Below are 24,968 nucleotides of genomic sequence, written 5' to 3'. Positions count from 1 at the left end.
AATAGTATGGTTAAATCTGCATCCATATTCCACAGTTCTTTTTTCTTTTTCTTTCTGGATTTGGAGAGCATTTTCCATCATGAGTCCTTTGGAACATTTTTTCTTTTTTTCCTTTTTTCTTTTCCTTTTTTATTCTTTTTATTTTTTTGTGGGGCAATGGGGGTTAAGTGACTTGCCCAGGGTCATACAGCTAGTAAGTGTCAAGTGTCTGAGGCCGGATTTGAACTCAGGTCCTCCTGAATCCAAGGCCGGTGCTTTATCCACTGTGCCACCTAGCATGTACCATTGTACCATTGTATTGGTGAGAAGCATCTAGTCTATCATAGTTGATCAACACATAATGTTAATGATACTGTGTACAATGTTCTCTTGGTTCTGCTCATCTCACTCATCGTCAGTTCTGATCCACTCTTAACTCTGTATTTTCCCCACTCCTCACCAGCAGCCTTGCCTTCCCTTTCTAGCTCTTCTTCATAAGACATCTTCCCTCATTAGTATATAAACTCCTTGATGGATGGAACTGGTTTTTTTGTATGTGTTTTTGCTTTTTTTTTGTATCTCTGTGACTAAGCACAGTGCCTGGCACATAGTAAGTGCCAAATAAATGTTTTATCTACTGTTGTCTATTTAAGGTCATAGGGTTTGAGATTTGGAAGAGATATTAAAAAATAATTTAGTACAACCCTTTAATTTTACAGATAAGGACATTTAAACCCACACAGGTTAAGTGACTTGCTGTAAATATCCTGGACAGCTTACATTTGGGGGTTATGGGAAACACCATGGCAACAGTACCCAAAACATAGTAGCAAAATAATTTTATTAAAGCAATAAAAAAGATAAGTGAGGGGAAGCTTACGATTCTAGCAGCAGGGGGAAGTCTGGATAACAACCCTGCATAGTGAATGTGATGTATGGCAAGTTCCCAGAATCATGGGTCTGGCATCTCAAACTGTATATCCTGTAGGCATCTTAAACTCAAGATATCCAAAAACAGAATGTATTATCTTTACCCCAAAACCCTCCCCTGTTTTTAATTTTCCTTATTTCTGTTGAAGTCTTTAACAGAGGCTTTTCCCCTAGGCCCATATCCCCCATTGCTACACCAACACCCTAATCTGGCAGCCTTGTAAACTCAGGTTTTGGCAGGAGAGGAGCAGGAAGGGGGCTGTGTTTTACAATGCAGAAATGCCAAGTCAAATGCCAATGTCCTGTTTGGGCCAAGATGGTCAGACTCTTCAATAATTCCTTCTAGTTCCAACATTATATGTATATATAAATTGTATACATACATACATGTGTATGCATGCATTTATGTATTATAAACATGTATACATGTACACACGAATATGCATATACATATATTATATGTGTGTGTATATATATATATACACACTATATATATATATATATATATAGAGAGAGAGAGAGAGAGAGAGAGAAAGTACAAGTAGAACTAGTAGAACTAGATTAGATGGTTTGATAGTTGTGACCTTCATTATATAACCATTATTAGTTGGAAGAAGCTGGAAGTTTATGTAAAGCAAATTACAAATGTGAAGATTGTCTGAACCTTGGGATGGGGTGGAAGGGTAGTGGCTTGTTCCAGTGAGAAGAATTCAAGCCAAGGTAGAGGCAGGGAAGGAAATATAGGAGGTCTATAGAGGGAACAGGCAGTGTTATGACAAGCAACTAGAGTGGTTTCTCTGGAATCAGAGGACCCTGCTTCCAACACAGTACTGTAGTGTGAGTAGCTGTGTGAGCTTGGGTAAGTCACAGCCTCCCTTGGCCTTAATTTCTTTATCTGTAAAAAGAAGGGATTGGATTAGATGGATTCTGAGGTACTTTCTGTCTCAAGATCTGTAACCTGATGATTCATTGAGGTTGACAAAGGTGTGAGTAGAGTCAAAGAAAAACAACTTTGTTATTTACCAGAATGTATTGTTTGACTGAATGACTCTCCCCTTCTCCATTCTTTTGTTGTTGTTTAGTCATTTTCAGTCTAACTCTGCATTTTCTTAGTAAAGAAACTATAATGGTTTGCCATTTCCTTCTCCAGCTCATTTTTTTACAGAAGGGGAAACTGAGGCAAACAAGGTTAAGTGACTTGCTCAGGGTTACACAGGCAGTAAGTGTCTAAAACCAGACTTGAACTCAAGAAGACAAATCTTCCTGAATCCAGGACTGGAATTCTATCTACTGTACCGCCTACTGGCCCAATTCTGCCTCCCCATTCTGTTGCAGACTAAATAACACAATCTGACTGAATTGGCTTCTTTTCCGTTATACACTCAACAATAAAACTTGTCTCAACTATCTCCATCTGGCTTAAGATGAATATACAAAACTGTGTTCCATAGGGCACACTTTGGTTGCACATGACCCCACAAATGTGGCACTGGACAGTCAACTAGGAATTTTCCAGACTATATCCCAGTGGTCCATTCAAATGCCACAGAATCCATAGCAGCTGATTGGCTGTATGCTCTGAGGTGTCCTGAAAAGCTATACTACTTAATCTAAATTCACACCCCCCATAACCTGAAGCTGCTACCAGCAAGCAGTCTTCCTTACCATACAAAATTTTTTCTTTCCTGACCTATGGAAGATTTTCTGAAACTGCCTTCTAACCATCAGTCTTTTGGATCTTCTGGTACTGGGTATTCTTTCTAAGCTCTCAAGGAACCCAGGCTGAGAGTATTCCCCAACAGTGGCCCAACCAGAGGTATGTATATCCTAAGTTCCAAAGTTAGGAATGAGTAGGCATACTGTAAGCACAAACCAGAACATATTTTAAACAGGCAAGTTGCTCTATCAGAAATATGATATAAAGAGTCTTTGGCTAGCATTGGCTTCCTGGGATGTTGTTAACCTGTGTAACGATTGGAATGACGGCACCTGCTGGATACTTACTGTAGAAGAGTTCTGCCCATGAAGGGAAGGTCTTTGAGGGTAAGACCAGGAGTCAGGAAGTGACGCGGGCTAGTGGGAGGAGGAAGGAAGAGACTGGCGCTCAGTCTCGGGCTCTTTCCTTTGGACGCTGGCGGAGAAGGGAGCTAGAAATGTGCTCTCCCTTTAATAGATAGGAATCTAGGCCTTTCTCTCTCTTTACCAAATTCTTCTTTTCCTTAATAAATGCTTAAAAGTCTAACTCTTGCTAAAGCTTATAATTTATTGGCGACCACTCATTAGATATTTTAGACAGACTAGCTAGAATTTTAGCCCTTAACAGATGGCTGACCACGAAGAGGAAAGCTAACCCTCAGTCTTCTTCTGATCTTCTGGTTGGGTAAGAAATTTCCCCTCCCTTTCCCTTTAAACTGCTAAGTACTGGCGCATTGGCTGTGTTTTCCCTTTAAATTTTTTCCAATGGACCTTTTAAACTCCCTAATTATCCTATTTTTGATTTTAGTCTGTTTAACCAGACAAATGGGAGATAAGATCATGTTAATGCTTTGTTTTTGTGGATTTTCTATTTTCTTTTTATTTTTGTTAGAAGAGCCAGCAACATACTCACACAAGGAAATATCTCCCACTCTCCCAACCATGCTTTTTCAGAGAAACCTGAAGAGATTCCTGCAGCTTTTCCCAGTTCTAACACTAATTGTTGCTCTAATTTTGCATGCCTGGAGGCAATGACCCACCCTCTAGAAGCTTTTAATCCCCTAGCACCTGGAGGCAAAGTGGGGGAAGAGGAATCCAGGCCTGAGTTCAAAATCAAGTCTGATTCAAATTGCTCTGGTCCCTCCCCTCCTCTCCAGACCCCACCCTCTACTCCTCCTATGGCCAAGCCCATAGCTTCCCCTGCCTGGGAAGTCCAGAGATCTGATGCGCATGCTCACCTTTTTCTAACTACATTTGCAGCTTCAGGCTCAGCCCTTCCCCAGCCTGGCTGTGCTTCTGAGACAACCTTAGAAAACCCTTTAAATTCCAGATATACTCGTTTTGTTCATAATTTTGCTAACCTGCTTTTGTCTTTAATTAGTAATCTTATAAAGCATTTGTATGGTGAAAAGACTGACAGACAATATAGAGGGGTTAAAGAAGAAAAACTTAAGCTGAATGAGAATGACAATCATCACCATAGTTCAAGACTCCGCTTCTTTTGCCATGGAAGTATATATATTTTACAGAAATGTAGAAGTAAACAGCAAGGTATTGATATGAGTATTGGGGATTTTAGATATCGGAATCAAAAGTGTTCTGAATTCACTCAGAGTAATAGTATCAGTTCAGAGGTTACATAGGATTTCTGTGCTATTATATATACATTTTGAAATTAATGGTATGGGTTTATTTTCATAGAGATTTTCATGCTTTTGAGATTGTGTCTTATACTTAGTTTCTAAAACAAGGAGAATATTTGTAAAAGCTTTTTATAGTCATGTGATCAAGTTTATATTTTATAATACTCTTATTGATATTAAGTTCATATTCATTTAGATTTCCTTAGTTTGAATTTCACTGTATTTTATTGTTCCATGTGTATTTTCTTCTATTCATTTGTCTATCTAATTTTGAAACATTGCAAGATGGTTTTGATTTTATTATACAATGTTAATTCTAGGAGTATTGTGCTCCCATATTCTGAGTTGTTTGTTTTTGTTATTTTTTCTCAACTGATTATTTGATCAAACTCTTTAAAGCATTTCCCTGGCAAATTGTTTGCCATGGCAAGTGTAAATTGATTCTAGAAGTATTATTTTTGATAAGCATATTCCAAAAAAAAAAAAAAAAGAGGGGAACATTTGTAAAAGTTTTCTTTGAGATTGTGTTGTGCTTTAACTTGTATTTAAATATGTTCAGATTTTTCAAAAAAGTAATTGTATACTAGTTAAAAAAAAGGGGTATTATTTGAAATTGTTGCATAATTATATATTGTGTTCTGAGTCAAGATGTATTCGCATTTTTTGCAATCATTTATTATCCTCAATTTTTAAATCCATATGAGACTTGGATTATGGGAACTTATCATTTAAGACACTAATTACCTTTATTCTGAGTTATCAGATGCCAGTTGGCCAAGGTGCCATCCAATCACAAGAGGAATACATGCAAGAGCAGACACTGAACTGTCACATGAGGGGAGACATGCATGAAGTCAAGGTATGGCCGAGAGAACGGCTTTTGACAAATGTTGAGGTTGGATTCTCTTGGTTTAATATTTTATTTTATTTTTCCCCACAATATTGTACAGATGGCTGGAAGTATTCATCCCACCCATCTCACTTCTACACCTGGCTTCTATGCTCCCTCCTATATGCCTGATGCCATGGACATCTTAATCCCATGGATCTGATTAAGTCTGACTCAGTTTCCTCCAATATGTTCGGTGGCATGGACGTATATTCCATCCACCTATTTTAAGCCTGGCATACTGTATGGGCAGTATATATTGCTCAAGTGTGGGAATGCTCATATCCCATCATTTCTCTGTTCTTTTATGGTAACCCCCATAATTATCTCAGGTGTCATGATAAATACAGTGTTGAATTTGGCCTTGACACCTGTTACCAATTATATTAGATTTTTTAATTTCTCATAATGGCATGAGGATAATTAGGCAGATGATGCAAAAAGTGATGAAACAAAGATAAAAAAATTATTTTTAATAATTAATATCGCAGCAATTGTCTTCTCAATTACCCTCCATAAGGGGGGGACTATAGTAATATTATAATTTTAAAGAATGGTTCAATTTTTGTTTTATTATATGTTTCATGTGTAACAACTAAGATTCTGAATTCCCTTAGACATGTTTTTGAAAACTTTCATTGTTTGATTTGATTATTGACAAAGCTATTTTAAAGTTGTGTTAAGCTCAATTTTGTAGGAAATTTCCTGGCTGATTACCAGCATCCACACATCAACCCCTGAAAAGACTTCCATTCCACGACTACACCTAGAGGACATCTGAGAAAAGACTTTCAGAGACTTTAAATGAACAGTTTTGATTTGTTGTTTTTGTTGTTTTTTTCTCTTTCTGTTATAATATACACCATCTGTAACATGTATTCTCTGCAGAGGCCCTCCCTTTGCAAGACTAATGTCAAAGCGTCGGTTCATGAGGACAAAAAAAAAAATCGCCCCTCTGATCAAAACTTTCCTCTCTTCCTTTTCTATATTGTTGTTCACATATTATTAGTTAGCAATAGTTATTATATTGTTTTTACTGTTCCGTCAAGGAAACATTTTGTTTCTTGAGGAACAACAGGGGGGACTGTAACGATTGGAATGACGGCACCTGCTGGATACTTACTGTAGAAGAGTTCTGCCCATGAAGGGAAGGTCTTTGAGGGCAAGACCAGGAGTCAGAAAGTGACACGGGCTAGTGGGAGGAGGAAGGAAGAGACTGGCGCTCAGTCTCGGGCTCTTTCCTTTGGACTCTGGTGGAGAGCGGAGCTAGAAATGTGCTCTCCCTTTAATAGATAGGAATCTAGGCCTTTCTCTCTCTCTTTACCAAATTCTTCTTTTCCTTAATAAATGCTTAAAAGTCTAACTCTTGCTAAAGCTTATAATTTATTGGCGACCACTCATTAGATATTTTAGACAGACTAGCTAGAATTTTAGCCCTTAACACCTGTATGAGGGGCAGATTCTCCTTGTTAAAGAAGAGACACCCTCCTTGAAAGTCTATGCTACTGGGATGGTTTCTTTGATTGGGAGAAATATCCTCCAAGTGTGGAATTTCCCCACCTCCTCAATTCTATCTTTAGGTTTCCTTAGACTCAGCTCATGTCTCTTTTGCAAAAGACCCTTTCCCATTTTCACAGGTTCTAAAGCCTTCTCTGTTTAGACTACCTTTCATCTACTTTGTATATATATATATATTTTTTTTTTGGCACAGGGAAATGAGGGTCAAGTGACTTGCCCAAAGTCACACAGCTAGTAAGTGTCAAGTGCCTGAGGCCAGATTTGAACTCAGGTCCTCCTGAATCCAGGGTTGGTGCTTTTATCCATCATGTCACCTAGCTGCCTCCACTTTGTATATATCTCGTACTTACCTGTTGTTATTATTATTATTTCATATTGACTTCCTCAGCAGAATGTATACTCCTTGAAGATATGGACTATTTATCCCTAGCACTTAGTACAGTGCATTGCAAATGCTAAATGTTCAATAAATCCTAGCTACTTAAACTGTGGGTGGCAAACCCATATCGGGCTGTAGAATATTTGGCAACAGTAAAAGGTTGTGTGTACATATTTTATATACCTATGTACCCAGGGTCATGTAAAAATTTCTCAGGCAAAAAGGGGTCATGAGTAGAAAAAGTTTTAGAAGCCCTGCAATAAATGACTACTGGGCAGTATTCTCCTTCCTATATGCTCCAGCTATCCACCATACCTGGAAACTGTGAGAATTGGGGCATCAGTAATGTGGAATTCTAATTATAGGTGCAGACACTAAGGTTTCCTAAGTAGTCTCAAGGAGTTTAAGTGCCTAATGGCGGTCATATATCAGAGATGGTTTAACTATGATCAGGGGCAGCTAGGTGGCACAGTGGATAGTGCACTGGCCCTGGAATCAGGAGTACCGGAGTTCAAATCCGGCCTCAGACACTTAACACTTACTAGCTGTGTGACCCTGGGCAAATCACTTAACCCCAATTGCCTCACTAAAAAAAAAAAAAAAAAGACTCATCTTCCTGAGTTCCAATTAGACCTCAGACACTTACTAATTGTGTGACCCTGTGCAAGTCACTTAGCCCTGTTTGCCTCAGTTTCCTCATCTGTAAAATGAACTGGAAAAGAAATGACAAACCATTCCAGTATCTTTGCCAAGAAAACCCAAATCATGTCACAAAGAGTCAGACCTGACTGAAATGACTGAATAACAGCAAACTAAGATTATTCTCGATAAACAATTTTCCTTATTTTGATTACAGATAAATATAAAAATAAATGACTTCTGACTGACTGACTGACTGAAATAGTTTCCAGAGGTTGAAGACTTCACATTTGCCCGTATTTACTTTCACTGCAAAATGTATACTCAGAAGATGCACTGACTATAAACATTGCCTCTCCTTCAGCCCTCACTGAATCCACTTGTTCCCACTACCATTTAGCACATATACTAGTACTATGTTTCCTTTTTCTCACTCTTAACAATGTCCTGGATATATATATATATATATAATCAATCAATCTTCTTACTAACTCCCCTGCAAAGTCCAAAAGTAGACAGAATATTTCTGAGCAAGTAGCAACTGTTATCTGTTTTCTCATTTTAGTTCTCTAACATATGAGTAGAGAATATATATGTTCTGTAAATCTGTAGGAGAGGAGATAGATATGAGATGACTTGAGGTATTCACATTCACCATATATATGGAGGTACATGTATATGTGTATGTATACATGTACGTATACATACACATATACATATATGGAGGGATATACTAAAATAAATACACACAAATATACATATATATATATACACATACATATTCCCTAGGGAACAGCAAATAGAGAAAGAAGAATAATTGAGGTGCACTTCTTTTTTTTTGTTTGTTTGTTTTTTTGTTTTGTTTTGTTTTGTTTTTTAGTGAGGCAATTGGGGTTAAGTGACTTGCCCAGGGTCACACAGCTAGTAAGTGTTAAGTGTCTGAGGCCGGATTTGAACTCAGGTACTCCTGATTCCAGGGCCGGTGCTCTATCCACTGTGCCACCTAGCTGCCCCTGAGGTGCACTTCTAAGGGCATGAGTTGACTTGAGGCTATATACATTCACCATATATATATATATATATATATATATATATATATATATATATATATATATATATATATATATATATATATATATATACACACATACACACATACACACACATGAGTATCATATCATATGATACTCAATTCTTCTGAACCCTCTGTACCTCTGATGTCTCCATTTGCTGTCCCCCTGTGGAACTGCTGTTGATATCTGCTCCTCTCAGGAGGCTGCTGAGGTATAGATGATTCTGCTGCAAAGGTCCACCTCTTGGTGTCTCCACTGGTCTGCTCTCATAGAGTCCTTTGCTGTTTTCTGCTGTCTTTGGCTGGTCTTTTGTGAATTACAACACCTAAGAGCCTCCTTTCCCAAGGGGGTAAAATCTCAGGTCTTTTTAGTTATAGCCTCAGGGATATGCTAGCTCTTTTTGGAAAGTAGTCAGCAAAAGCCAGTAGGTACCTTCAGGCTAAGATTAACTCTGTCTTTGAACTTGTTTTTGCCTTAGTCTTCTATTCCTTAAATTGTCTATTGTGAAAAAAATCCTTTTAACCACTATCATGTCTTTGATCACTTCTTGGGTCTACATAAATCATCTGCAGAGCTTCACAAAATGGGGTAAGCATGACATAGCTATGGCTTTTTCATTCTGTATTCCTGCCAGAGACAGAATCATTGATTGTTTAGCTAAATTAGTAAAATAGTTTGGGGAAAGGAGTAGAGGAGGGAGAGTGGTAGAAATTATAAATTCTATCCTGTGCTATATTCTAAGTGTTTCACAAACATGTCTTACCTGTACAATTAGATTAAAGACCCCTTGTGAGCAGGGACCAAGAATTACCTTTCTTTTGTGTCTCCCTAAAGAACCTAAGTCAGTTTTAGGCACACAGCAGGTAACCAATAGTTACTCTTTTTAACTCAAAATATCAGTAAATGAGTTAAGAGAAACATACCGATTTTATTTTAAAAATTGTAAGAGGTACTCTAAACCTATATTAGTTATTCCTCTTCTATCCATTTGCTCTTAGCATTAAGATGCTATTATTGTTACATTATGGGAACTGTTTCTTTAGGGATGAGAACTGAGAGCAAGCTCACTCAGTACAATCCAGAATAGGCAGTTCTTAGGCTACATCACTTCTTATTCCTCCAGTTTGGTTGTACATATACCCATCTCTGACTCAACCAACACAGACATCTATTAACATTCCTTACACCTCTCCGGAAAATATAGACACAGGGGAGGGAAACCCAGACCTCAACATTCAACACTGCATCCCATCCCAACCAGGTCTTCAAGCTCCATTTTCACAGCTTATTCTCAGTTTATCCTCTGCTCACAAGGACATAGAATGGTCAATGATATACTAGAATTGTTCTCAATCTATCAATCAACAGGCTTTGGTATAGAGAAAGCAGGGCTTTGAGTCATGGAGACTTGGATTTAAGACCTGCTTCTGACCCATTATGGTCACTTAACCTTTCAGTGCACTAGACAACTTTAAGGCTATAAATTTCAGAGAAAATGTCAACCTGCATTGGTAGAAATAGTTTCGTCACAAGGAGTTTCCTTTAGGAATCAAATTATAGGTCCAGTTAAAAAGTGGGGGTTGGTCATGGTGAGACAAATGCAAAAGTTAAATAGTATTTGCCCTCTAGGAGTTTATTTTCTGTGAGGAAAGGAGCAATGGTCTCCTTTCAGTAGGACATAGCCAGTACCATTCAAATTACACTCCTCTGAACCTGTTTGGGTATTTAGGTCTCAATCCCCCTTTCCTCTGGCAGTTTATGTGGTTCAAGTTGCCCTGAGCTGATCTTAATAAAGTCCTCTTCTGGGCTGTGTCCATATAAGAGAAGATTGAAGGAATGTCCCTGTGTCACCTCCCCATTAGCTGAGAACTCAAAGAATAATTGTGGAAATTAGGGTTAAGAACACTGCATTCAGGGCAGCTAGATGGCGCAGTGGATAAAGCACCAGCCCTGGATTCAGGAGGACCTGAGTTCAAATCCGACCTCAGGCACTTGACCTTTACTAGCTGTGTGACCATGGGCAAGTCATTTAACCTTCATTGCCCCGCAAAAAGAAAAAAATAACAGAATACTGCATTCAGATTAGCTAGCTTTCATGCTTAGATTATAATCCTTAGGTAATCAGCCAATGATGAACAAGGGAAGGGTCCATTTCATGTTAGGGACTAGGGATTAAAACAGGGCCTACAAGCTCCTATCCTCTGCACCTGCCTGCTGCACACTGATAGGGGTGTCCATTCTCTCAAGAATGAAAATAAACGAGCCTTTGACACATTGCTGCCAAGTTCCAGAAAATTATTGGGCAGGGGCAATTTTCCTCTCACTTTCTATTAAAGGACACACACACACACACACACACACACACACACACACACACACACAATTATAGTAGAGAGTCAGGTGGTTCAATGGATAGATTGATGGGCCTGGGACCAGGAAGACCTGAGTTGGAATCCACTCTCAGGCACTTATAAACTGTGTGACCATGAGTAAGTCACTTAACCTCTGTCTGGCTCAGTTTCCTCAACTGAAAAATGCAGATAATGATAGCATCTATGTCCAAGGGTTGTTGTGAAAATCAAATGAGATACTATTTGTAAAACACTTAGAATAGTTTCTGGTACATAGCAGACAATATATAAATGCTAGCTATTGTAATTAGATTTAAACAATACAATGTGTGTTTTTGTTAGGAGGCACTAGCAACTGCTTGGGGGGTATAGGATCAGGAAAGACAGTGGGGCTTGAGTTGAGTTTGGAAGGAAATCAGGGATTCTAAAAAGCAAATTTGAGGAGGGATAGAAATAGGAGATGGAATATCTGTTATATGTGAGAAACAGGAAGAAAGTCAGTATGGCTGGCCCTAAGAGTTGCTGAAGGGGAGTAATGTATACAAAAATTGGAAAAGTGGGTTGGAGCCAGGTGGCAAATGGCTTTCAATGCAAAACAGAGAAGCTCTGGCTATCTAGATGTCTGACCGACTCCTTTAAATTCCCTGCAAGAAGTGCCTGTACAAACAAGGACTTGATTCAGATTCTTCTCTCTGGCCTGATGTGTTTGGGGGGCTCTCAAGGGAAACTTCCTCATGCTGCAGAAGGCAATACTTGCACCCTCTCCCACCTCTGATGCCCATAGGACCCATTCATCTCACTGTATAGATAATTATGTCCTATGTGATGAAACCTGGTAAAACTCAATCTGTCTTCTGTCTGTAAAAATTCAGTTCTGTATCCTAAAAATCCTTCTTTTTTATTTAAAAATTCTCTGTAAGGAACCTACTGAGTGTAGTTGTAAATCTGGAACAAACCTTCAATGTCTGCTTAAGAAAATAATAGGCAGAAGGGAAAAGGAAGTAGGAGAAAATAAGAGAAAAGGAAAACTTCAAGGTATGATTAGAGATAGAATCCAATAGACTCCCAATAGAGATTCTTGGGGGAATCTCAGGCTTTTTGGCAGTTCCTTCATGACTTCCAATTAGACTAAAAGTTCCTTGAGGGCAGGCACTGTCTTCTGACCTTCTTTCTCAGAGAAATTAAATGCTTTTATCCCCAATCCTCAGCATAGCACAAGGCACAAAGTAGTCACTTAATAAAAGTTTATCTATGGACTAACTGACTGATAAAATTGATAAAAAGGAGAAAGAAAGAGATTTGGGGGAAGATACACTTCTCCTTCCCCGAAACAGAAATAAACAGGGGACTTCTAGAGGAAATTATTTTAGTTACTCTGAGAATAGGACTGTGCTCTAAGACTTGCTATATTAGGAGTAAAGTTAGTAAAGAATAAATCATATCACTGTGTATAAAATCTTTACGTTGGATGAATATGAATGTTTATATTGAGCTTAATGCTCATTTTACTTGATCTATTTTTAAAGCTATTTTAACAAAGATGTGCATTTTTATAGAACAGACTCCTATGATTAAATGTGGTCTAGCATATCAGCTCAGAATCATGGGATCTCTACTACTCCACAGTAGTTACAAGGTGCATAATATGGTAGAAGGCATATGTGTATGTATGTATGAATAGATATATGTATATATGTGTGTCTCTGCATATACATGTAGAAGCTCACACACATGCACACAATGCATATATGCAACTCATATACATATATACACATATACACACTCACATACCTATTTAAAATATGTGTATACACACTGTATACATGCATATTCACACATTTACACACATACAGATACATACATGTATATGGATATTATATATGTATAATATGAAATATAGCTATTTTGTTTTTTGTTATATTCCTACCATGAGCTGTTCATGCTAAGGGATACAGAAGGAGTAGGAGACATAGCCCTGCCTTCAAAGGGGTTATAATCTAATATTCCATGCACACTACCTTCATTTCCTTAAGAATAGAATTTAAATGTTAAATTGCTTGAGACTGATGCTAAATTCAATAAGAATTTAGAGAAGGAAGGGATTTATATGGCTTAGAGAAATCTTTAAAACTCCTGAACCAGATTTAATGTAATTGTAAAAAGTTTAACAAAATAAATAAAAAAACAATGCAACATAAATAATGATAATTTGTGGTTTTCTAAGTTAATATGCAGTCCACAGGGATACAATTCTATTTCAGTATCACACCTCTCACTTAGAGTAATTGGAGAAGTCTTCATGGAAGAGGTAGAAGTAGAGTTTGATCTTGAAAATACAGTAGAATAAGTAGAGGAGAAGAAAACTGAAGGAACAACACATACTGATAATGCACAAAGGTGGACATAAGCATTGAGATAGACATTTTTTACATGTGGTCACTGTAGAAATTCACTTTGCTTAATTATCTATGTCTATTTGTTACAAGGGTTTTATTTATTTTTTCCCCAAATGGAGGCAAGAAGGTAGAAGGAAGAAAAATTGAATGCTTGATTGAAAAAATATAAAATAAAATAAATGCATCATTAAAGAAATGACATCTCAAATCAGTGCAAAACTAGGGCAAGGAGATTGGGCCTTTGCCCAATTTATGGGCATGGACAGCATTTGCCAACCCCCAGTATAGAAAAAAAAAATTGATAGCATATAACATCTAGTGAGCAAGAACAATGATTTAAATAGGAAATTAACAAATGATGGATTGGTACACGCTCCTCTGCCATTCTTATCTCTCTCTCTAAGCCTGCATGTAGCAAACCAGTGTCCCAGGATCTCTGTCTCTCTCCTAATTTAAATCACTTTTCATATCACAAAACTTTCCTTGAGTATGGTTTGTGTTATTTGTGATGAGCACAAAACTTCACAGTTAAAATTCTGCATTTAATCTACCATTATTTAGGTATATTCTTTGAATGTATCATCATGGTACTGATAGGTTGGTAGTGACTAATTTTGAACTCAAGTGCTCCCAACTGACTGACAAAGCTTGTGCACCATAACTGGCCAGTTTGGAGGAAGAGGCCATAGGAGAGAAGGAATTTAACTGCCTTCAATATGTAACAAATCTGACTTTGGCCTAATTAACTTTTTTTTTTTTCACTGAAGTAAACAGACATGAAGACATCCAGCTTTCCTGGGACTGAGTCATTGAATATTTGCTAAAGTGCTTGACTTTATTGTTGAGAAAGGACAATTGGATCATTATTAAAATAGCCTTCTTAGAAGATGAATATTGAGTTATCCCTTACTTATCAATGACTAAATTAAAAGCCATTCTCATTATGGATTGATACATTATTCTGGGCCCAGGATTGTTGGCTCATCTATTTAATAAACTGTAGATATAGGAAGTCTTTCAAGGTATGATAAACTAGCTTACCTACTGAGCTCAAGATGACTTTATTATTAACAACATCATTAAAAATATAGAAAATACTTCATTAATTTAAAGGATGGCTGACAATTTTTAAATTAGAGCCCATCATTCAGTTTAAAACTTTCTAACTTTTAATTTACCTTCAATTATCTTGTTCCTGCACACAAAGGTATACATTGAATTATCTCTTTATCCATCAAAAGGCAGAGAAAACAGGAGACTGTCTTTTTCTCTATAACCCAACATACTTTGTAGCTATATAAAATTGTACCTATGGCCTAATAGCCATTCCTTTAGTTGTTTTCAAGTTTCAAGTTTCAAGTTTCAAGTGAGGTGGGTGTGGGGATGGGAACAGAACTGGATGAAAAATAAGAGCCTCTTAGAAGCCTAATTTTGGGATATATCTTTATGGAGTATCTCTCTTAGTGGACAAAGCAAAGAAAGAAGAACATTTTCATCAGAGGAAACAAAAGCAGATGGAGCATCTATTTTCCTTTCTTTCCAGTTATGTGGATAATTCTTCAGGCCATAAGGTAACTATTTCAAAATAATATTAGCCAATATTTATATAACACCTCTTATGTGCCAGCCATTGTGTTAAACACTTATAAATATCATCTCGGGGCAGCTAGGTGGCGCAGTGGATAGAGCACTGGCCTTGGAGTCAGGAGTACCTGAGTTCAAATCCGGCCTCACACACTTAACACTTGCTAGCTGTGTGACCCTGGGCAAGTCACTTAACCCCAATTGCCTCACTAAAAAAAAAAAAAAAAAAGCATCTCACTAGTTCCTCAAAACAACCCTGAGAGGTATTATAATCCCCATTTTACAGTTGGGGAAACTAAGGTAAACAGAGTGATAAATCACTTGTCCATAGTTACATAACTAAGAAGTGTCTGAGGCCAGAACTGAGATCGTCTTCCTGACTCCAGGATAAGCACTCTCTCTATCCACTGTACATCTAGCTGCTCTATTTATTTAATCTCCATTCTGGTACCATTTATGTTTTTCTACTCCCGTTCATTATCAGTACTATCTAGCATGTTTTCTATTTGTGGCTACTATTTTTTTACAAGCATTTTTTTCTTCATTCTTCTAATCCCACCCTACCCCATACATAATTTTGTTTTGTTTTGTTTTTTGTTTTTTGTGGGGCAATGGGGGTTAAGTGACTTGCCCAGGGTCACACAGCTAGTAAGTGTCAAGTGTCTGAGGCCAGATTTGAACTCAGGTCCTCCTGAATCTAGGGCCAGTGCTTTATCCACTGTGCCACCTAGCTGCCCCCCCCCCCATCCATAATTTTTAAAAAGAGAAAGAAAAAAAAATCCCTTCCCTACATCCCTGACTCCAAATTGTCCTTTGTTTCTTAGTGTTGATAGGGAAGTTAGCTATTCCACCAATAGCTAAAATTAGAAATATGTGAAATGGAAAGTGACAGTTTTGGGGTAAGAATATTCGTCAGTCAGTCAATGAATATTTTATCAAGTGCCTTCTTTCTGGTGAGCACTGTACTAGAAACTGGGGGTTCAAGAAGAAGAAAAAAAGTCCCTGTTTTCAAGGAGCTCACAGTGCAATGGAAGAGATAACATGAAAACTATGCACAAACAAGATGTAGACAGATGTAGACAGGATAATTTGGGGGCAATCTAGGAGAGAAGGCACTAAGACTAAGGAGAACTGGGAAGGGCTTCTTAGAGAAGGTGAGAGTCCAGATCAGACTTGGAGGAAGCTAGGATATGGAAATGAGGCAGGGCAGAGAGCATTCCTGACATTGGGGTGTAATAATTGGAATGACGCCACCTACTGGAGACTTGCTTTACTGTTATACTAGAGAATTCATGTATAAGATGATGTGGTTTACTTGCTAAAAGAAGATTATGTAATAATGTCTAATATAATCAGCTATTTACATTCATTTATTATTTATATGTCATTATACTCTGGGTATGGTTTGGAATTATTGTATATATCACTAATATATTCTCAGTTATGCAGAATAGCACGCATTTTTACCATCATACTGTCTTTGGTGAAATTAATGAGATTTCAGAAATATGGAAACTTATCATTTCAGAGACTAACTTGCTGTGAACTCTGATGCAGGCCCTGGAGAGAATATATGTGCAACAAAAGGAGAGACAGGTATACGTAAGTCCATGGTTTGCTTATGATGGTGACTATGTAGAGCACAATTACTAGGCACAGTCCAGTATTCATCCTCTCTCCCTCCTAATTTAACCTAATTTAACTGAACTTATTTATCTTTTTATCTCACTCTGTTGAACTCACCTGTGGCCCAGCACAATCACTGGCTGTCTCGGAACCATAAGATATGGTATGATAACCTTTCCATAACATTTTCAGGTGTCATGAACACATACTAAATTTGGCTTTGATCCAGACACATGGTGGTAAAAAGTGTTACTGATTGCAAAACTACCTCAACCCTCTATTGGAAGTCTAAGGATATAAAGGAGGGAATGTAATGGAATTTATTAATTTGATCATTGACAATGCTATGCTAAGGTTTAGTAAAAATACAGCAATTCAAACAGTTAAAGAAGAGAATCCAGCTTTCCAGACCAGAGTCCAGAATCCAGAATCCAGACCAGAGTCCAGAATCCAGTTTTCCAGACCAGAATCCAGTTTCCTCTTGATGACATCTTACCACTTCAAGAAGACAAGAGAACTCAGAGACTTTATATGAACTGTTTTGCTTTGTTAGTTTTTACTATCTCCTTTCTGTTATAATATACATCATCTGTAACATGTACCCTATGCAGAGGCCCTCCCTTTGCAAGACTAATGTCAAAGCGTTGGTTCATGAGGAAAAAAAAAATCGCCCCTCTGGACAAAACTTTCCTCTCTTCCTTTTCTATATTGTTGTTCACATATTATTAGTTAGCAATAGTTATTATATTCTTTTTATTGTTCCGTCAAGGAAACATTTTGTTTCTTGAGGAACAAAAGGGGGGACTGTAATGATTGGAATGACGCCACCTACTGGAGACTTGCTGTGGAAAGCTCCACCATGAGGAAAATGCCTCAGAGGCATTGTGGCTTTTCCTTGGCGTCAGGAAATGACGTTTGCTCATGGGTGCTGTCTATCAAGGCTACCAGCCAATCAACTTGAGGAGCCTCCTATGGTCTGGGAGGAGACAGGAAGGAGGAAAGGGAGCCTGCGCAGAGAGGGCAGGCCTTTTTGGCTTCCTGACTTGATGGTGGTGGCGGCAGAGGACTTCACAGGAAATTTGAGGAAAGATAGGAATGCCAGGCTGTTAGAATTCTGTTCTCAATCTTTTTCTTTCTATTTTCCAATAAACCCTTGAAAACCTAAACTCGTTTTATCAGTGATTTTTAGTCAGTTTCCCCCAAACTGGGGGAACAGATTAGAATCCACATTTAGAATCTTAAATTACACAGGGGACAGCCAGTGAAAATGCTTGGAGTCAGAAGCTGGTGTGGCTTGGGTGAGAAACATTAAGGAGGTCAATGTCACTGAATTGCAGATTTTTAGACTTGAAGGGATGAAGATGTGGGTTCAAATCCATCCCCTAATGCTTACTTGTTTGTGAATGCAGCTAAGTCACTGAACCTATTTGTGCTTTAGTTTTTCATCCCTTATGATGTAGGAGGCAAAAAAGGGTTAATAGAAAAATCTAAGACCCAAGCTCTAGTACAGATATTAGCTCTAAAAGGGAGTCAGATCCCAGTTAATGGATAACATATTAGGTTCTCATACCCATAATGATCAACATCCATAATGGACCAGAACGGGTCAGGTCAAAATAACAATAAAGGAAAAAGACAACCTATAGAAATTCTAATGAAAAATGAATATGTTTTGAAGCTAGCCATGGGAATCAGAAAGAGACATGTGCAGAAAAGGCCAAGTTTGTCCCCAGATTCACCTTATGATGTGTAAATCCCCAAAACACACCTCCACTGAAAAAGGTACCCACCTTGGGGGTTGGCTTAGGACTCCCAGGAACTCCAAATTAGGATAAGCCCTCCCCTGTACCTCCCCAAGGTGGAGATTATTATAATGAGACTGATAATCAATTTATCCATATTATAAATATAACTGTCTTTCCTTTCCTTATTTGAGAGATACCTTTCCAATATTCTCGTTCTCTCCCTGTGGTCACCCACAGTTTTCCAATAAAACTTGGGAAACTGAGTCACTGAGTCTTGTAATTCCTTTGGGACAACTCTTAATCAATTTGACCCAAAATTCCAGCCCACATCACCTTATTTATGTATTCATTCATTTATTTATTTATTCACTCATTTATTCATTCATCCATTTATTTATTTATTAATTTTTCATTCATTCATTTATTTATTTAATAATTTTTTGTTTGTTTGTTTTTTTGTTTTGTTTTCAGGACAATTAGGGTTAAGTGACTTGCCCAGGATCACACAGCTGGTAAGTGTCAAAAGTCTGAAGCCAGATTTGAACTCAGGTACTCCTGAATCCAGGGCCAGTGCTTTATCCACTGTTTGTTTCTTTGTAAAAGAGAATTTTGGACTAGATTTCTTCTAGAGTGATTCCAGATTGCTTTCCAGCTCTAACTCTATGATCATGTGACAGCCTTCCTCTTAGACAAATACAAAAGCCCTTTCTCTTTTTTTCCTGATTGATTTCTCTGTTGCCTTCAGCACTTTGTCTTCTTTCTTCTCCTGAATATTCTTTTTAGTTTAACCTTTAGGGGCATCATGCTCTTCTTCTCAGATTTATCTAATCAATCATTCTCAGTCTTCTTTGTTGTTTCTTATCTATATTACTTGCCTAACTGTGAGTGTTTCTTGGGCCCTTTGTTTTGTGCTCTGCACTTATTCCTTTGGATTACTTCTCTTAAATGCTTTACATTATTATAGTCCTGACTTCTTTGATTCTTACCTTGTCCTATGTTTCTTACCATCTATATAATATGTCTACATATATTCTGATAGCTAAAACTAGATATATGTGAAGATGTATGTGGCAGGTTTCTTTTGGAAATCAACTTTCTCAATTTCTCATTTACCAACTTTAGAAACTCCACGTTTTCAGTCTGATAGAATTATCTTAAAGTTATTGTCAGATACTCTTTGTTTCTGTCTCTTTCTCCCTGTTTCTTCTTGTGTCTCTTTCTATTTCTATCTTTCTCTGTGTCTGTCTTTCTCTCTCTCTCTCTTCATAACAAAACAAGGGAGTGTTATCCTTTATTGTCAAGTTCTGCTCATCTTTCTTCTCTAACACCACTTTATTTCTCATCTTCTTTATATCTTCAAAATTAAGTATGGGGTGGTCCTAAGGACTCACAGCCTGAGCAAGTGCAAATTATTCTGATCTCTCTTCCACAAATATCTTCTCTTTATAAACCAACTCACACTAAGTTACAATAATGCTTTTTTTTTTTTTAGGTCTCTTACTCAACAATTCACTTCTAAAAACCCCAAAACTAGAGAAGTGATTATTGGTTGAGGAGGGGTTGGATAAGTTGTGGTATATGAATGTTATGGAGTACTATTATGGTATAAGAAATGATGAAATAGATGATTTTTAAAATAAGGAATATAAAGTGTTATTTGAAATGATGCAGAGTGAAATGAGCAGAACCCAAAGAACAAATTATATATTAACATTAATACTTTAAAATTAAAACTTTTAAGGACTTTTAGAAACTGATGAAGAAGGAAATTAACAGTCCCAGGAGAACAATTTATACAATGACAAAACTGTAAAAAGAACTTTGAAAACCGTAAGAACTCTGATAAAAATAATAACTATTCATGATTCCGGAGAACTTATGATGAAACATGCTGTCCATTACAGAGAAGTGATAGATTTAGGGTACAGAATGATGCATATATTTTCTTTTCTTTTCTTTTCTTTTCTTTTAGTGAGGCAATTGGGGTTAAGTGACTTGCCCAGGGTCACACAGCTAGTAAGTGTTAAGTGCCTGAGGTCAGATTTGAACTCAGGTACTCCTGACTCCAGGGCCGGTGCTCTATCCACTGCTCCACCTAGCCACCCCCATATATTTTCACATACAGCCATCAAAGGAATTTGATGTGCTTGACTGTGCATGCTTGTTACAAGAAATTAATTTGTCATTTTTCCCCAATGGAATACTGTTGAAAGAAGAAAAAATATTTCTGTTAATTTTTTAAAGAGATAAAATATGCTACATTTTGTGAAATGTTGCATGCATTTTAAGATGAGATCATTGCATTGTTAGCTTAATTTAGCTGTTTTACTTTGCAGTAAGAGACCTCTCATGAGGTCTGTAAATATTTGTATTGTAAATATAAACAAAAAACCTACAGCAATAAAACTCTTTAAAAGTAGAAGCCTGTAGTAATTCTCACATGGTTCAGGAACCAAATGAAAACTTTAATTCATGGAGTTAGGAGTTTTCCTCTAATTCCCAGCTAACTTCTGTCAACCCTGGCTCATGTATTTTGCTTTATGTAGGTAAAGTCATTTATGCTTCCTGGCACATGACATCTAACCTTCCCTTTGATACTTCCTCCACATCATTTAACTCTGTTCTGTAATGCCCTGTCACATGCTTGTACTCTTTGTTATTCATTTTCATTCATCTGTACAATGAGGATATAGGACTCCTTGGTCACTAATGATCCTTGTGGCTCAGCATTCTATTATCTTTCCTTCTTTTAAACAATGATTCAGAAGATTGTCTCACTATTTTTCTTAATGCTTTCCACATGGTTCTGATCACCCCAGTCACCTCCATTACCCCTTAATGCATATCCCATGATTGCCATCTTATGGTAATTTATGTTTAATATGGCTTTGGTATGGACTGACCCTTACTTTTGCTTTCTGGGTTGACTCACTTGCTCAAATTTCACTCATTCTGGAGTTTCCAGGGAAACTAATTTTGGAGTTTCCAGGGAAACTCGGGTCTGGAGTTTCCAGAGAATTGAGAGTGGGTATTCCATGCTAGTACCATAGGTATACTTACTCTTTACAAAAGATCAGTGACTATCCACCTCCAGAGAAAGAACTGATATTGAATGACACAGACTGAATCATGCTACTTTGCATTTTCTTCTTTTTTTTAATTGAGTCTTTTTATATAAAATGACTAAGATGGTAATGTTTTACATAATTTCACATGTATAACCTATATCTGATTGCTCATCACCTCAGGGAGCGAGAAGGGTAGGGAGGGAGGGAGGGAATGAGAGAAGGATAGAATTTGGAACTCAGAACTTTAAATAAAATAATAGATAGGTAGATAGTGAATAAATAAATATATAAACAGGATAAAAACTATACCCCCCCAAAAGATCAGTGACAGTGAAATCATTAACTCTTAAACATGAAACATCTGTTTAGTAATAAGGAAAAAGATTAACCAAAATATTTAAATATTAGTAGGCAAAAACAAGAATAATAATAACTTTTATTTAATAGAAGGCAAGAGTAGACATAATGAGAATGTTTCATGCCCTGCTTAGAACTGGATTCTACTATGTCACTTAGACACATAGTGTCTGTGGGCAAGAGTAGGGACACACTTAGAGAAACTTAGAAAGGAGGTACACAGGTAAGTCCAAGTGTCTGGAGATACTAATGACTCTGGACAGCAGGCTTTGATGCCATAGATCTTTTCATTTTTTTTTTTTAAGGCAATTGGGGTTAAGTGACTTGCCCAGGGTCACTCAGCTAGTAAGTGTTAAGTGTCTGAGGCCAGATTTGAACTCAGGTACTCCTGACTCCAGGGCCGGTGCTCTAGCCACTGTGCCACCTAGCTGCCCCACCATAGATCTTTTTAAATAATAATCTGTGACATATGTCACCTGCTAGGCAAAACTATTGGTTTCAATCTACTCCTCTTCCCATCCTGATAGCTCACCTGCTGGGCAAAGGCATAGTTCTGTTATTTGGCTGTTGGAGCTATAATAAACTCTTTTTAGCATACAGCAACCCCTATAAGGGTGCTAAGAAACGGTTATGCTCTTTTAGTGCTAAGCTGTTCCCTGAAGTCAGAGAACTGTCAAGATCCTCAAAACTGTTTTAAACCTTTGAGGATTTCTTCCATCTCAAGCTGTAGATAGCAATAGAGTAGTACAGTTTTTCCCCAACCAGCTCTTCCAACAATGGGAATTTGACTTTGTCCAAACAGTTTTCAGCAAAGATGAAAACAAACCTCTCTTCTCCCAGAAACCCAGATACAATCTTTTCCCCTTTGTTTCTCCCTCTCTAACCAGAGAGGGCGGTAGAGGGCAATAAAGACACCACTGAGGAATTCCACATCTTCTGGCTATAGATGAAGCTTGAGAGCAATAAATTCAAATCATACTCCATATAGCATTAGGATTTATCTCTCTTCCAATGGAATTCCAGCAGTTGTAAAGCCTCTCAGACTTTAATGAATTCTTCTCTCCAACTAAATTCCTGTTAGTTGTCTTCTTACTTCCTGTGACTTTGATCTTGACTCCTCCTGTTCTCAGCTTCATTTTTTCCTCTTCCACTCTTCTTCTGGCTTCTTCCTATCATTTCTTCTATGGATCCAAATGCCTTAAATCAGCAATACCTTATAAATAGCCTGATATCTCTAACTCATGATGGGAAATTCAATAATTTTACCTTTTCATTTTATATGACTATATTAGTCCTGATATAAATTTCCCATCATCCCCAAACACACATATATATTTAGTATATCTTAGCTGTAGCCTTTAAAACTCTGAAAAATTTTCACATATAAATTATCTAATGGACTACAGTGTTCTGTGGCATTTCTTACTCTAATTATTGCTCTCCTTTCAAACAGACCCTCTCAGTACATTCATCTGAGGGGCATTTTTGTATCTGGTCCTCAGAACAGTTTGCATCTTTCCTCAATATGTTATAGAGGCTGTGTTTATTCACAATTTGATTTTTTAAGTTTTCCTTATGCAATTAAGTTTTCCTCTCCCTTTCAGCAACCCAAATATCCATATATGAAAAGGACATCATTTTGGATGTATATTTTGTCTCATTTCCTGTTGCTTTTTCATATTTATACATCTATTTATTGTACATATTCTTTCAGATGGCAAGCTTCTTGAAGCCAGGAACCATGTATTTTAAACACATGCACACATATATACACATACATACAACTTCTTGAAATATATAATACTCTTTACACACAAATAACTCAGTAAAAGTCCCTGAGTGAATTAGTGTATAAATTTTAAGACTATAGACAGTGAACAAGTATTTACTAAGTTGTTACTATATGTTAGATACTACACTAACCATGAGGGATAGAAAGTAAGGCAAAAACTCAACCCCTGTCCTCTGGGAACTCATATTCTAATTGAGGAGACAATGTGAAAAAACAAACAACTATATGCATACAAGATATAAATTGTGTAAATGGGAAGTAATCTCAGAGGGAAGGCATTAGGGAAGGAGAAAGAAATTTAATAATTGCCTATTGCAAGAGGTGACATCTGGGATGAACCTTTAAAGAAGCCATGGAAGTCTTGAAGGAAGCCAGGAAAGTGGAGGTGAGGAGACTAGGTTGTCCTCTCCTTCCCCATCATTTTCTTTGCCTACCCAACTAAACACAGCCCCCTCCTAAGTGACCATGCTTAAAGAGCTAGAATTTAAGAATACCTTAAAGGACCACAGACACTTTTCAGTCAATTGATGCGCCTGTTCCTTCTAGTCTTAATTGACTTAAAGCCCTTTATATTCTCTATAGATTACAAATTAATATAAAAAACATTGATAATTGAAATAATGTTGAGCCTTTGGGAAAGGAGGCAGAGGAGCAAGGAAATGACTCAGAAGAAAGGAACTAGAAGAGAGAGACAGAAAAACACACCTTCAGAAAGACAGGAGACACAAAAACATGAAAATAAATAGGCTGGATGCCTCAAATTAAGTGCTACCAGGATATTCTTGTTCAGTTACGGGTAGAAAGAAATAACTTCTGAAATCCATTCCAACTCTAAAAGTATTTGATTTTGAAACATACCTCCCTTCCCCCTCATACATACTAAAAAGTGAAGCTATACTTTGGTTCCACAAATATACTACCACTCTATCCATGGGATTTTCCTAAACTTATCTTAATGAAGCTGAATCCAAAAACTTTAGATGGCAGCTGAAGAAAAAGTAGCTATTGATTGGCTCTCTTCTATTTTTCTTATGGGTCCTTTTCATTGTTTATGTTGCTTACCTTTCCTAGCTGAAAAATGACTGCCATGAAACTGTCCAAGCTCTTTTTTTATTACTATTGTGTAGGCCAGTTCTTCAGGGAGCATAAAAAACATTTAGGCCTGGCTATTCATGTTTTCATGCATAAAGAATATTGTAAGGGGGCATAATTTAGCTCAATCAAGTTTGGGCACCCTGAAAATTGCTAGAGTTTTGCATCAATTGTGAGGCATAACAGACATTTCTGTTAGGGTCTGGGGACCA

Source organism: Dromiciops gliroides, chromosome 2 (genome assembly GCF_019393635.1).
Source record: "Dromiciops gliroides isolate mDroGli1 chromosome 2, mDroGli1.pri, whole genome shotgun sequence".
In the NCBI taxonomy this organism is placed as follows: domain Eukaryota; kingdom Metazoa; phylum Chordata; class Mammalia; order Microbiotheria; family Microbiotheriidae; genus Dromiciops; species Dromiciops gliroides.
The sequence above is the reverse complement of the archived record's forward strand: the minus strand, read 5'-3'. Positions refer to the sequence as shown.